Source organism: Telmatherina bonti, assembly GCF_933228915.1.
Source record: "Telmatherina bonti genome assembly, chromosome: 3".
Lineage (NCBI taxonomy): Eukaryota > Metazoa > Chordata > Actinopteri > Atheriniformes > Telmatherinidae > Telmatherina > Telmatherina bonti.
Window position 1 is genome coordinate 3,647,616 of NC_136621.1, and position 14,679 is coordinate 3,662,294.

A 14,679-nucleotide genomic window follows, 5' to 3' on the forward strand; every position below is an offset into this window, starting at 1 on the left:
GATGAAGCTCAACTGACTGAAATATCAACATATTCGGCCAAAACTAAAACCAAAAAGACTCTTTTGTGTTTGATGAGCTCAGACTAACCAGGAAAAGACCAAAATATAAGAGATCACATATTTTGGTGCTGTCTCGTTTAAATCTGGTTTCTTTTTGCCTTATCAGTTCTAAAACTAAACTAATCTGAAGCAGATTCTTCCAGAAAACGTCATGTTTCATTATGGCTTCGTAGCACGTTAAGCTTCAATCTCCGGCTTAGAGCGACACCTGGTGGACAAAGTAGGACATTTTTGTTCCTTTAACTCTGAATGTAAAGGAAATTCCTCATAAAAGCTGTTTATTGTGATGATGATATTAAAAGAGAAAAAGGATTAGTATGATGATATTTGCTGAGGATACAACTTTAATTTGTTCGGTCAAGATATGAAATGCCCTTCCATTATTGATAGAAAGAGAATTGAAGTTATTTGAAACCTGCTTTATAGAAATAAGTTGTCATTGAATGTATCTAAAAATAAATACATGGTATTAGGAAAGAGAAAAGAGTTACTTAAAGAGGTAAAATTAAGAATAAATGGAACTGAAAGAGTTTTTCATGTTAAATTTCTGGATTATAATAGATTCCGAATTAACCTGAAAACATCATGTACATTGTGTTGAGGTTAAACAATAACAAAAAAAAACAAAACAAAAAAAAAAAAAAAAGATATTTTGTATATCTAAAGATGTATTAACAAATAAATGTTTGTCCATACTTTATGGTACCTTAATTGTTCCGGCGCCATGCTTGCAAAGTTAAAGTCTTACTAGAACGAGTTATTATTGAAATAATAGCAACTGTGAATGCCCATTTATTGAACTATGCTGAATGATTTAAATGAAATTGCATAAGTATAAGAAATTGAAAAAAAGCACAAGTGCCATTTTTTCTAATTGCCCCACATGGGGATTGAACACATGAACCTCTGTATTGAAGCACCCTGACTTACTCACTACACCACTAGTACTCTCAACTGCACTTTGGAAAAAGCATTCAATTTTTTTCCAATTGGGATGGAAACGCCTTTTTTTCCACTTCCAGTAGGGTATAATTAGCAGGATTGCAAAAACATGTGCAAGCTTAAACTAAACTCCAGTGAAAATGTGAAAGACTTTGTTCAATGTGAAAAACTTTTTTTTCATGTGTTTAAGATTTATCAAAGTGTTGAAACGTTGCAGGGAGCATTGTTGGAACAAATCCTTCATTTTTAACTGAGACATTTGCAAATAAATTCCTTTGCTCTTTCAAGTGTGCAGCTGAGACCAATAGTTCACATGGAGCTGCCTGCAGAACTGCATGTCATAACACAAGCAACAGCAAACACAGGACAACAGAGCTATATGTCAAATGCTGCATTTGAACCCGTGCCTTGAACCTGTGTACCGGTGCACAAAATGGTCCAATCGCTGAGCTGACTTCCGTTTTGTCCAATCACTGGAGAGGATTTTAACATTTGGCAAAAATGTAAATAACTTGGGAAGTTTACATGTTAGAAAGACCAAAAGTCATAGCACATATCTCCTGAATGAGCTGAACAGTTTGATATCTGAATGGTTGAAGTGAGGCAAAAGGTGTAGAAGAAGTAGCGTGCCAAGCATTTTGCAGGAAAGACAATGGGTACGGGAACTTGATGAACCGGACTCTGCAAATTGGTGCAGAGTTCTGAATCCCTGTTGAAGCAGTTTTCAGCTCATTATGCAAAAACTGACACATTGAAGAGCTGAATCTTTGCATTGTCCAACGCATAGTGGGTTTGAAAAGACTTTCATCCAATCACAAGGCTGAATTAATTTTTTACAAAATGCTAATATCTAAAAAAAAAATTACAAAGATTTGAAACAACAAAAGTCCTAGCACACATCTCCCGAAGGAGCTGCAGGGTTGGAGATGTGAATGATTGAAGTGACCTGAGAGGCGCAGGAGGAGTAGCAATTAGAGGCAATTAGAAAGAATGTCAGTTGTGCTTTTTTTTTTTCCCAATTTCTTATACTTATGCAATTTCATTTCAATCATTCAGCATAGTTCAATAAATGGGCATTCACAGTTGCTATTATTTCAATAATAGCTGTTTCTAGTTATTATTATATGTTGTTCCGCCAAATTTTGCCGTGCTACTCCTGCGCCGTTCAAGTCACTTCGATCATTCAGATCTAAAACTGTGCAGCTCCTTCAAGACATGCGTGCTACGATTTTTTTTTTTTAATTTTAAATCTTTGTAGTTTTTCAGATATTTAGCATTTTGTAAAAATAAATTCAGCCTTGTGATTGGATGAAAGTCCTTCAAATTCAATCCAAATTGGACATTGAAAAAATTCAGCTCTGCGATTGGTCAGTTTTTGCATAATGAGCTGAAAACAGCTTCAACGGGGGGTTCGGAGCTCTGCATCGGTTTGCAGTGTCTGGTTCGTCTCGGTCCCGGTCTCCATTGTCTTTTCATGCAAAATCTTTGAAACGCTACTCCTCCTACACCATTTGTCTCACTTCAACCATTCAAGAGTCAAACCCTTCAGCCCTTTCAGGAGATATGTTCTACGACTTTTGGTGTTTGTAACATTTAAACTTTTTAAGTTATTCAGGTTTTTGTCAATGTATTGAAATCTGTTCCTGTGATTGGACGAAATGGAATTCAGCTCAACGATTGGTCCATTTTCTGCACCAGTACACAAGTACGTAATGGTATACAAGGCAAGGGTTCAAATCTCATATTAAACATTGTGTTGCATGGTGGTATGTCAGGTTTTTCACCCAGAGTGTTGTGTACTGGTCCATCAAAATGCTTTAGCTTTAGATGCAAACTGTGCAGTTGAAGTATGGGCAGTCTGCACATGTAAGATAACGGCTGTGAATGCCAGTCTTGAAAAGTTAAACACTTAATACGAAGTGTTTATATATTGTAAAAATTAAACTGTGCAGAAATGACGGTTCAATTTTAAATTGTTAAAATGCTTCAAATGAAACAAAGTGGTCTTTCCTGCAAAATGTTTCAAACGCTACAGTAAAATATTAGTTTTGTTGTTAAAATGCTTCAAATGAAACAACATTGCTCACAATGAACGATAAAGTATTTAACTGATTACACAAGCAGTTCTAAATGGTTTTCTGCAATGATTAATGTAGTTTAACTACAGTTTAACTCAGAATTTTAGTTGTATTTACAAACTATTTAAAATAATCATGGCTTCTTGACACGTCACTTCGACACTAGGGGGCAGCAGCACACCACTGATGAATGCAGCCAGCAAGCGTGTCTGTTACATGAGATACTCATTGAAAAATTAAAGTAAATCTAGCAGCTTTCAGCCTCAACCAGCGATGCAAGGTGCAAATCCCATTGATAAACGTTGCAGGAGAATGAGGGCTGTCCGCACAACAGAGAAAGTGTCAAACTGACAAAAGATGGGGGACGAAAGGGTGACTATGAAGAATGCAACATCACTCTGTTTTCCAATAAAAGTTTGTCTCAAACAGACATCTTCATGGTGGAAGCTTTAAGGTCAGTGGTGATCGAGACAGCCTGCACAGAAACAGTGTGTGGGGAAAAATGGTTTGAGGATTACACAAATGGACTGCCATTAAGTGAGTTACACAACATAGTGGATGAAATAAGTGCAAGGCCATTTAGATTTGATGACGGCAAACTTATTAATTCCACAAGAAAAATGACTGCCAGCAAAAAAAGGGGAGACCAAGTGCAAAATAGAAACTGAGGTTGTCTCAGCAAACATGCCAATGCTTTTAAGCAAAGCCTCACTGAAGAAGGCAAGTGCTGTGTTGGACATTGTGAATGACAAGGCGACAATGTTTAAACAGTTAAACTTGAGTTAAAATCTACTAAACATACAGTAGTCAGGATAAAGAGGAAGCAAGTGAGACTCAGAGGTGAAGAGGAGATTCTCATTGTAAAAGATACCAAGATACCATGAGCGCCAAAGAAAAGGAGAAGACACTTTTGAAACGACATAGTTAGTTTGTGTTAGAAGAAAGGCTGCAGAAGCTATGGGCACTCAAGATAAAGAAAGTAAACGCAATTCTCATAAACATTGTAAAGCACTATGAAATGTGAAGAAGGTACGGTAAACTAACACAAAGCAGTTGTAGGTCTTCCTATGGCTTCAAGATTAAAATATTTGAACCAAATGTGTGATATCTACATACTATTGACCACTTTACTTGCTTCAATGCAGGGAGTATAGTCACCACAAAGAAATAAAAAGAGATAGGTAGTTTATCAGTGGCTCTTTGTGACAATGGAAGTGAATTCACTAATGAAGTAAAATAAGACATGGCTGAAAATTTTTGTTTTGAGATAAAACTACAGCAGCCTACAGCCCATGGAGTAATGGCCTTTTGGAAAGGCAAAAACTCACTGAAATGTTGTTGAAAGTTAGAAAGACAACTGTGACTGGAAATTGGGCACTCATTGCAAAGAACTTCACAACATATACAGCTTTAGCTCATACCAACTAGTGTTTGGTTAGAATCCAAACCTGCCCTCAGTGCTCAATGATAAACCCTCCGCCCTGGAAATCACTGTCAGCTTCTGGGTAACTCAGCACATCTCAACACTACATGCAATGAGGAAATCCTTTACAGTGGCTGAATGCTCTGAGAGAATCAAAAGAGCTCTTCGCAAACAACAGTGGCCAGTATATGACAGGTACTGTAATGGTCTTAGCAACAGTCTTAGAAGACAAAAAGTTTTTCTGTAAAAATGTGTTAAATTGCAATGGTTTAGGTGTGGACGTGGTGAAGGATGGGTAAGATTTGAGCAGTCCCCGAAACAGGGTGAAGAGAATGGCTGAAGGCCAGAAGGTGTAGCTGTTGTCGGGAAAGAGGAGCCTGGATCCAGTCGCAATTTTAAGGATATCCAAACATCCTATCAACAGAGAAGAGATGAATGTGAAGGCTGGGGAGTCACAGTGGGATCTAGAAGTTAATCAATGAGGGCTGAAAGAAAAAACCTCAGGTCCCAACAGGTATGACACAGGAAACAAAGTCTACTATAAGAGGGTGTACTGTTATGACTGGAAAAAATCAGGGATCAAGATGGGTCAAGATGGTGCTGTAGTATTTGTGAGAAGAGTTGGTATTAGGGTGCGTCAGACCAGACTGAGAAAAGAGGATGTCCCATCAACCAAAGAGGACAATATAGAAATAAAACAAGAAAAAACACTGTTGAAAATCCTGCAGCTGCACCAGCAGCAGATCTCTGTGAACCTGAAAGTGATGATGAAGAAGACACAGGGATAAACAATGAATCTTGAAATGCTAAAACCTAATGATGCACCCCCACAGACATAAGGGCCATCTGCAGGAGGCAGTTTTGTTCAGTCTGAGATACCACAAACTCAGGCAAGAGAGGAAGGTCTTAAGCTGAAAATGTCATGTGACGGTTCCCTTCGGCTTCTCAAGCTTCCCTGTTTGTGACTGTTTCTCCTCCCTCTCCACCTGCTGCTGCACCTAATAAGAAGCACGCCTGTTCCTCATCACCACCATTATATAAGCAGTTCACTCCATCTTGGCAGTTACCAGATCGTCGTCGATCTTTACCTCTGAGTTCCTAACTGTAGACAGTTTGTGAATAAATCCTGTACCTTTTTGACCGTTCGCAACTTGAGTCCTCTTTTTTCCGAAGGAAACATGACAGAAAACTGGCCAAGTGGGCCACTGACCAGAAAAAGTGATAAATTATAAAATTCTCTCTTTTTAAAGATGCATTGTGTTACTTTTTTTTACCTTAAAATTCAGCATCCCAGATGTGTTTGATGACATAGTGACATCTATCATGTGTATTTTTGGAGCCGCTGCTGCCCAGCAGCATCCCGAGGCTGAGAAAACGACACTATACAACTTTTACATCCAGGACGCAACGTGACTTTTAGGTTCGCAGTATACTGAGGAACTGGATGTTCTGAACAAGTAACGTCACTGATTCAGCAAAGAAATGCAAGAAGATTAAAAGACAGAGACAAAAAAGAGTCATCGTAAGATTGTGTTCTCCTGGCTGGAGAGAGCTAACAGGTCAGGTAGGATGTAAGATTGGCGCTGAATTAGCCATCGATAGGGGGCGCATTACGGGGAAAATGGCCAAAGTTCTGTAGCGTGTATTGAAAGGCATATTTCAGTAAATTATTAGCTGATTATTACAACTTGTGTAGTTATTTGATGTTTCTTCCAGTTGTAGTGAACGCTGGCAACATGACGCTGCTGTTTGTGGGCCACGCATATTTAAATGATTGTTAATGACTTTTTTTGTTCTAACCATCAGCTTTTAACCTCATTAATCTGCTAAAAATGAGGACTGACCAGATCTGCTTGTTGCTCTCTGGACTATCTTCTCGTCCTACCTGCTGCGGCATGTATCCAGTCTTTTCCAGTATTCCGCTAAGGAGATCCTGCAGCTGTGTCCACCGTCAGAACTGTGCCTCCATCTGGACATCAGTCATTTGTCCTCGCAGAGATTTACCAAGAGATACATCCACCGGGATTTACGCCGCTCCTTTAACTTGGATAATACTAAGGCCATAAAATCCTTCTGGTCCCCTTCCTGTCTGCCCCGCTCAAACGCCAACGGGACTGTCAACCAGAGTGTGCTACCCACCCTTCAACTAGCATTCCTACCAGTTCTGGTCTCATTTTCCCTTGACTTCAGTCTGTTAAACATCGGCTCTCTAATGAGCAAAGGTCATCTCACCCAGGATTTTCTAATTGACCGCAAGTTTAATTTCCTCTGTTTAACCGAAACTTGGCAGCATCTGAACGACTTCTCTCAACCTAGTGGCTCTGGTCGTGGTGGTGGTCTCGTGATAATTTATCGTGACAACTTGAAAGTCCTGTCAGTTTCTGCTCCCACTTTCAATACTTTTGAATTCCATGTCTGAGCCGTCACCTTATCGCAGTGGAGGGGTTTGTGTGTCCCGAAGATCCTAGCAGCTATGTTGTCGGGACTTTATGCCCCTGGTAGGGTCACCCATGGAAAACAGGTATCTAGGGGAGGGACCAGACCAAGTACAGCTCATAGACCTCTATGATGACGACGAACATGGGCATAAATGTTCCCTTGCCCGGACGTAGGTTACCAGGGCTCCCCTTAGGAGCCAGGGCTGGGGCACGAGAGCAAGCGTCTGGTGACTGGGCCTTTGCCCATTGCTCGCACAAGAGACTCAAAAGGGTTACATGGGCTCGGCCTTCCGTGGGCTCACCATCTGTGGGGGAAAGCCGCAGGGGTCGGGTGCAATGCGAGCTGGGGGACAGCAAGAGGCGGGGATCCTGGCGGTCCGATCCCCGGCTGCAGAGGCTGGCTCTTGGGACGTGGAATGTCACCTCTCTGGTGGGGAAGGAGCCTGAGCTTGTGCGCGAGGTTGAGCGGTTCCGACTAGATATAGTTGGACTCACCTCGACGCATGGCTTGGGCTCTGGAACCAGAACCCTCGAGAGGGGCTGGAGCTACTTCCACTCTGGAGTTGCTCATGGTGAGAGGCGCCGAGCAGGTGTGGGCATTCTCATCAGCCCCAGCTTGGTGCCTGCACGTTGGGGTTTACCCCGGTGGATGAAAGGGTAGTTTCCCTCCACCTCCGGGTGGGGGGACGGGTCTGTGCTGATGCACCGAACATCAGTTCAGAGTACCCACCTTTTCTGGAGTCCTTGGAGGGAGTGCTGGAGGGTGCTCCTTCTGGGGACTCCATTGTTCTGCTGGGGGACTTCAATGCTCACGTGGGCAATGACAGTGAGACCTGGATGGGAGTGATTGGGAGGCATGGTCCGTCCCCCCCCCCCGTAACCAAATGGTGTTTTGTTATTGGACCTCTGTGCTCGTCATGGATTGTCCATAACGAACACCATGTTCCAACATAAGAGTGTCCATATGTACACCTGGCATCAGGACTCCCTGGGCCGCAGTTCGATGATCGATTTTGTAGTCGTATCGTCGGACCTGCGGCCACATGCGGAGGGGAAGCTGTCAACTGATCACCACCTGGTGGTGAGTTGGCTCAGATGGTGGGGGAGGAGGCCGGTCAGATCTGGCAGGCCCAAACGTGTTGTGAGGGTCTGCTGGGAACATCTGGCAGAGTCCCCTGTCAGAGTGAGCTTCACCTCCCACCTTCAGCAGAGCTTCAACCATGTCCCGAGTGAGGTGGGCAACATTGAGTCTGAATGGGCTGTGTTCCATGCCTCTATTGTTGAGGCGGCCAGCCAGAGCTGTGGCTGTAAGGTTGTTGGTGCCTGTCGTGGCGGTAATCCCAGAACTTGTTGGTGGACACCAGCAGTGAGGGATGCCGTCAAGCTGAAGAAAGAGTCCCAATCAGGCCTTCTTGGCCTGTGGGACTCTGGAGGCAGCTGATGTGTACCGACAGGCTAAGCGGCATGCGGCTTTGGCTGTCGCCAAGGCAAAAACTCAGGCATGGGAGGAGTTCGGCGAGGCCATGGAAAAAGACTTCTAGGACGAATTCGGGACGTTGTGGGTCGGTGGAGGGAATACTTCGAAGACTTCCTCAATCCATCCAACACATCTTCCGATGAGGAAGCAGAGCTGGTGGACTCAGGGGTGGACTCTCCCATCTCTGAGCCTGAAGTTGCTGAGGTGGTTAAAAAGCTCCTTGGTGGCAAGGCCCCAGGGGTGGATGAGATCCACCCAGAGTTCCTTAAGGCTGGATGGATGCTGTGGGGCTGTCCTGGCTGACACGCCTCTGCAGCATTGCGTGGACATCGGGGACAGTGCCGCTGGATTGGCAGACTGGGCTGGTGGTCCCCCTTTTTAAAAAGGGGGACCGGAGGGTGTGTTCCAATTACAGGGGAATCACACTCCTCAGCCTCCCTGGTAAGGTCTATTCAGGGGTCCTGGAGAGGAGGGTTCATCAGATAGTCAAATCTTGGATTGAGGAGGAGCAGTGTGGTTTTCGTCCTGGTCGTGGAACAGTGGACCAGCTCTATACCCTCTTTGGCATCCAGGAGGGGGCATGGGAGTTTGCCCAACCAGTCTACATGTGCTTTGTGGACCTAGAGAAGGCATTCGACCGTGTCCCCCGGGGGCTCCTGTGGGGGATACTCCGGGAGTATGGGGTACCGGACCCCCTTGTACGAGCTGTCCGGTCCCTGTACGACAGGTGTCAGAGCTCGGTCCACATTGCCGGTAGTAAGTCGGATTCGTTTCCGGTGAGGGTTGGACTCCGCCAAGGCTGCCCTTTATCACCGATTCTGTTCATAACTTATATGGACAGAATTTCTATGTGCAGCCGAGGTGTTGAGGGGATCCGGCTTGGTGGCCTCAGGATTGGGTCCCTGCTTTTTGCAGATGCCGTGGTCCTGTTGGCTTCATCTGGTCGTGATCTCCAGCTCTCGCTTGAGCGATTCGCGGCCGAGTGTGAAGCGGCTGGGATGAGAATCAGCACCTCCAAATCTGAGACCATGGTCCTCAGCCGGAATAGGGTGGATTGTCCTCTCCGGGTCGGGAGTCAGGTCCTGCCTCAAGTGGAGGAGTTTAAATATCTCGGGGTCTTGTTCACGAGTGAGGGAAGGATGGAGCGTGAGATGGACAGACGGATCGGTGCGGCGTCTGCAGTAATGCGGACTCTGCGCCGGTCTGTCGTGGTGAAGAAGGAGCTGAGCCAGAAGGCGAAGCTCTCGATTTATCAGTCGATCTACGTTCCTACCCTTACCTATGGTCATGAGCTGTGGGTTGTCACCTAAAGAACGAGATCTCGTTCTTTACCCTGAGGTTCCTCCGCAGGGTGGCCGGGCTCTCCCTTAGAGATAGGGTGAGGAGCTCGGTCATCCGGGAGGAGATCAGAGTAGAGCCGCTGCTCCTCCACATGGAGAGGAACCAGTTGAGGTGGCTCGGGCATCTGGTCAAGATGCCTCCTGGACCTCCCTGGTGAGGTGTTCCAGGCACGTCCCTCTGGGAGGAGACCCCGCGGGAAAACCCAGGACACGCTGGAGGGATTATATCTCTCGGCTAGCCTAGGAACGCCTCGGGATCCCCCCGCAGAGTTGGCAAATGTGGCTGGGGAGAGGGAAGTCTGGGCTTCCCTGCTTAGGCTGCTGTCCCCGCGACCCGACCACAGATAAGCGGCAGAAGAAGAAGATGAAGTATCAAAAATAAAAGACGCCTCTACTATAACCGGAAGCTCCCCTACGATAATATTTTCAACAGTAAATATGTCACAGCTCTCTGTGCATATAGTCCATTTGGAAAATGTTTTTCATAAATGTAAGTGGTCTTATGCAAAATCCAATTAGCCTCAGTTCAAGACTGATCTGAAAACCTAAATTGGAACTGAAAAAAAATAAATAAAAAAAAGAAAGAAAAAAAGAAGCATTTTTAATGCCTTTGGATGATTTTGTTTGAATATTTTAAATGTACCCCTCATGCTATATTTTATTGTGTTTCCTTTATGTTACTTATCGATCTAAATGTACTCAGCTCTCAACTTAATGAGTTATTTTTATTCTTATGCTATGTACTTTTATGTACTCCTTGTCAATATTGATAGTAATGCTATGTACTTCTATGTACTCCTTGTCAATATTGATAGTAAAATGTCTTCTCTGGTTGAGCAGACAAGCCCAGTTCTTAAGAAGAGAATCTGACTATTATAATACAATCATAATATATATTATATATTTTAATTAAATTTCCCTTTGGGAATTAATAAAGTATTTTTCATTTCACTATCCTCGGTGTCTTTGTATGTGTTGCAGCTTCAGAATGAGATCATACTGTGTGAATCAGATTTCTGTAAGAAGCTGCAAGACCAGGCAAGAGGATAGAATATTTCCATACGTGAACTTCACTTTGTAATGTTCTTCTAACAAATAAAATTGAAAAAAATGTTCTGAGCTTTCAGCCTTATGAGTTAGTTCTACTCACACAAATGTTAGATTTCATTTTCAGACAGTTCGTTATAGTCCTAAAAATAATCATGTATGCGAACGACACGTCTCTTGTGCGACCACGGGAACAGTTGCGCAACACTTCCTAACATAGACATCATATAACATAGACGCCGCATAGACTGTAGCATCACGCTACATGAGCTGACGTCTCATCGCGCCGCCATCTTGGATGGGTCTCCATGCGCTTCCAAAGCATTTATCTGTAGGGTGTAGGTCCAGCAATAACTTCACCAAGTTATGCCTGATTTTTCCTCACAGTTTGGTTTGTTACAAAGTGCAGAGATATTGTTATGATACAGATCACCGTAAAACATTAAAATGCTACGTGCTTTTATGCTAAAATATTTTTTATAATGCTATTTAAGATACATGGTAGCTGCAATATAAATAAATGAATAAATGAAAAAAAAATATTGTTGCATTTGAATTTATCTATTTTTTATCTGGTCAAATAAATTATTATTCAACCTTGTGAAATGTAATTCAACACGATCAGTTATGGCAAACCGAATGCTGAACAAAATACAGGAATATTGACAAGGTAGCATAATTACCTCCGCTAAGGAGGTTATGTTTTTACCGGCTTTATTTGTTTTTCTGCTTGTGTTCAAGATAACTTAAAATGTTATGGACGGATTTTCATGAAATGGTGGTGATCCGGATCGCCGTTTGGATCCGGGAACTTTTTAAAGACCTTGGCGGAGGTTTACACTCTTCATGTGTTTTTATGGGTAACTTCTTAATTTCACGGTTTTGATACAATAATGTGTTTGTTTTAAGACTTTGTCCAACTGTATCTCTATATTGATAAATTAATAAATGTAAATAAAAAAAGAGTCAACTGTAGTCAAGAGACAGCAGCAACTATTCCTGTATTTTGTTCAGCATACGGTTGTGATAACCAGCGAAATATTGAAAGCAGATCGTGTGGAATTACATTTCACAAGGTTGAATAATAATTTATTTTACCAGATAAAAATAGATAAATCCAAAAGCATCAATAAACAATCAAACATGTTAGTATTAAATTCATTTATACATTAACGTCTATGTATATCACAGACTGTGTATATATGTCTATGTATATTATGTCTATGTCTCACAACGCCTCTTGTGTCGCAGACGTGACGTCATCAACGTTGGCGGTATTTCCAAACGGAGGCAGGTCGTGTTGCTTTTCTTCTGGTGGATAAAACTAGTTAACCTGATTAATATGGTGGGTTTATGGATCCTCACTAACCCTAGTTACTTAGTATGTTTACGGATCAACATGTCAGGCCATGTTTTCTTTTAAGAACAGAGTATCAGTGACGTTAATCGCTACTTTTCCATGGCAGAAAGTCTTGATCTCGCGGTCCGGTTCTTCTTGCAGCCTTTTCTTTGTGTTGGAAGGAAAACAGATTGTTTTGTGTCTGTTCAGGCTGAGATGCCAGGACAGCTGTCAGAGGATGCTGAGGCCGAGCTGCTGGAGATGTGTGAGCAGCAGTTTATCCACCTGGAGCAGGTAAGCCCAGATCTCCGCCTCATCATGCAGGAGGAGGATCTGCCTTTTCACCTGTTTCTGTTTGCTGCAGCTTCAGAATGAGATCATCATGTCGGAATCAGATTTCTGTAAGAATCTACAGGAACAGGTGAGATAGTTTTTTTCCCCCCTTTTTGCCTCTAAGAATACATTTAGGTGTACATTCAGTGTTTTCTGGAAGCAGCGAGCGGCCATGCTCGACTATTATTCTTCTTTTTAATAAATTAGTTGTGGTGAAATAAGGACCGTTTTGTCGTCATGACGGGAAAATGAATGCTATCTTGAGACGACGGGAGATAACGAGATGTTAAAGTCGAGCTGAAAGGTGAAGTCTGGTTTCCACACAGGTGGCGTCTGCAGCAGGCCGGCCGTGTAGCTGATGTCTGCTTTGGGACTCCTGCACAGTACAAAGTTGTTCTGATGGTTCGCCTCAGTTCCAGCATGTGTTCCCTCATCATTCATTCAGCCACAGACTCATAAACAGAAATAAATATATAATATATATGTTTGTTTGTCTGTGCATTCAGCGAGTCGACCCAAACACGTAATCACCCTCTGACTGATCACAGCGGAACTTCGTGTTTACCTGCTGACGTTCACCTGGCCGGTGGGTTTACCTGCTGACGTTCACCTGGCCGGTGGGTTTACCTGCTGACGTTCACCTGGCCGTGTGGGTTTACCTGCTGACGTTCACCTGGCCGTGTGGGTTTACCTGCTGACGTTCACCTGGCCGGTGGGTTTACCTGCTGACGTTCACCTGGCCGTGTGGGTTTACCTGCTGACGTTCACCTGGCCGGTGGGTTTACCTGCTGACGTTCACCTGGCCGGTGGGTTTACCTGCTGACGTTCACCTGGCCGGTGGGTTTACCTGCTGACGTTCACCTGGCCGTGTGGGTTTACCTGCTGACGTTCACCTGGCCGGTGGGTTTACCTGCTGACGTTCACCTGGCCGTGTGGGTTTACCTGCTGACGTTCACCTGGCCGTGTGGGTTTACCTGCTGACGTTCACCTGGCCGTGTGGGTTTACCTGCTGACGTTCACCTGGCCGGTGGGTTTACCTGCTGACGTTCACCTGGCCGTGTGGGTTTACCTGCTGACGTTCACCTGGCCGGTGGGTTTACCTGCTGACGTTCACCTGGCCGTGTGGGTTTACCTGCTGACGTTCACCTGGCCGGTGGGTTTACCTGCTGACGTTCACCTGGCCGTGTGGGTTTACCTGCTGACGTTCACCTGGCCGGTGGGTTTACCTGCTGACGTTCACCTGGCCGGTGGGTTTACCTGCTGACGTTCACCTGGCCGGTGGGTTTACCTGCTGACGTTCACCTGGCCGTGTGGGTTTACCTGCTGACGTTCACCTGGCCGGTGGGTTTACCTGCTGACGTTCACCTGGCCGTGTGGGTTTACCTGCTGACGTTCACCTGGCCGTGTGGGTTTACCTGCTGACGTTCACCTGGCCGTGTGGGTTTACCTGCTGACGTTCACCTGGCCGGTGGGTTTACCTGCTGACGTTCACCTGGCCGTGTGGGTTTACCTGCTGACGTTCACCTGGCCGTGTGGGTTTACCTGCTGACGTTCACCTGGCCGTGTGGGTTTACCTGCTGACGTTCACCTGGCCGTGTGGGTTTACCTGCTGACGTTCACCTGGCCGGTGGGTTTACCTGCTGACGTTCACCTGGCCGGTGGGTTTACCTGCTGACGTTCACCTGGCCGTGTGGGTTTACCTGCTGACGTTCACCTGGCCGTGTGGGTTTACCTGCTGACGTTCACCTGGCCGTGTGGGTTTACCTGCTGACGTTCACCTGGCCGTGTGGGTTTACCTGCTGACGTTCACCTGGCCGGTGGGTTTACCTGCTGACGTTCACCTGGCCGGTGGGTTTACCTGCTGACGTTCACCTGGCCGTGTGGGTTTACCTGCTGACGTTCACCTGGCCGGTGGGTTTACCTGCTGACGTTCACCTGGCCGTGTGGGTTTACCTGCTGACGTTCACCTGGCCGGTGGGTTTACCTGCTGACGTTCACCTGGCCGTGTGGGTTTACCTGCTGACGTTCACCTGGCCGTGTGGGTTTACCTGCTGACGTTCACCTGGCCGGTGGGTTTACCTGCTGACGTTCACCTGGCCGGTGGGTTTACCTGCTGACGTTCACCTGGCCGGTGGGTTTACCTGCTGACGTTCACCTGGCCGTGTGGGTTTACCTGCTGACGTTCACCTGGCCGTGTGGGTT